The sequence below is a fragment of the Somniosus microcephalus genome, unplaced genomic scaffold (assembly GCF_052327205.1).
Source record: "Somniosus microcephalus isolate GS21.2 unplaced genomic scaffold, FLI_Smic_1.0 unresolved_chr8, whole genome shotgun sequence".
In the NCBI taxonomy this organism is placed as follows: domain Eukaryota; kingdom Metazoa; phylum Chordata; class Chondrichthyes; order Squaliformes; family Somniosidae; genus Somniosus; species Somniosus microcephalus.
This window is the reverse complement of record NW_028225186.1, coordinates 16,112,846-16,113,759: the sequence shown is the minus strand read 5'-3', so window position 1 is coordinate 16,113,759 and position 914 is coordinate 16,112,846. Positions and strand designations below refer to the sequence as shown.

The following is a 914-nucleotide window of genomic DNA, read 5'->3' as shown; positions in this document are numbered from 1 at the left end:
GATCAACAGCGAAAAATTGAACCTAAAATAATTTTAAACGGTGAGGAACTGTATAAAAACCTCCTGCATCAATTCCTCGTTAGCATAGTGTTCTCCTTCTGGTTGTCTTTTGTGCGGGGCACTGCGGAACGAGAGAGGACAGGGAAATGCAGATAACAGCGGGAGAAAGCACGTCTGATCTTTCAAGGGGACAGCACTGTCACGATTGGCCGAATGGCCTCACACTGTACTGCAAGCTTCCATGAATTATATGGATATCTGAGACATACCCACACAAAGTGAGCACACATCTGTGTTCGTGTTTGAGTCTTTGTCTCAAGCAGTGCATTACTATTTCCTCTGTGTTGTCCTTGATATTTTGGTGCTGATTATTCAATATCCCGACGGCTTTTCTCTGACTGTGTATCACTGAGAAAAGCACAGAAGCAAATAGATTTCATGTGGACGCCTACCCGCAATTGATGCTGTGGTTTCTTGAACATGTCGTTTGTGATCTCGCCTAAAAAATGTCATCTTGTACGAAAAGTTTGCCTGGCGCGAAAGTGACCTGAATTTCAAAGCAGCAAGGAGGAAAGACTGCATTGTTCTGCTTGCTGGCAGGATGCGTTCCACAGCTTCCCTGGTGGTCTAGTGGTTAGGATTCGGCGCTTTCACCGCCGCGGCCCGGGTTCGATTCCCGGTTAGGGAATCAATGCTTTTTCTGGCTGTTTGAAATGCCAGCAATCAAAGCACCCGCGCGAAACAATGCTTGCACCTCATCAACCTTTCAACTTTCCACGCTGCTGTTGCCTCAACAGTCAGCAGCGCAACATTCGGTACCGAGGTGCAACATTCACTTCCTTGCCTTCTGTAAAATGCCTGCTGTTTCAAAGTCAGCAGGAAATGACATTGGGAACAAGACACCTTAAATGCCC

General features: G+C 46.6%; 1 non-coding gene across 1 annotated transcript; it reads left to right on the top strand.

Annotated features, from left to right (window-relative positions):
- Positions 1-616: 616 nt before the first annotated feature.
- Positions 617-688, top strand: trnae-uuc (transfer RNA glutamic acid (anticodon UUC)). Its single transcript has one exon. It is a non-coding gene; the product is annotated as a tRNA-Glu (tRNA).
- Positions 689-914: the final 226 nt, after the last annotated feature.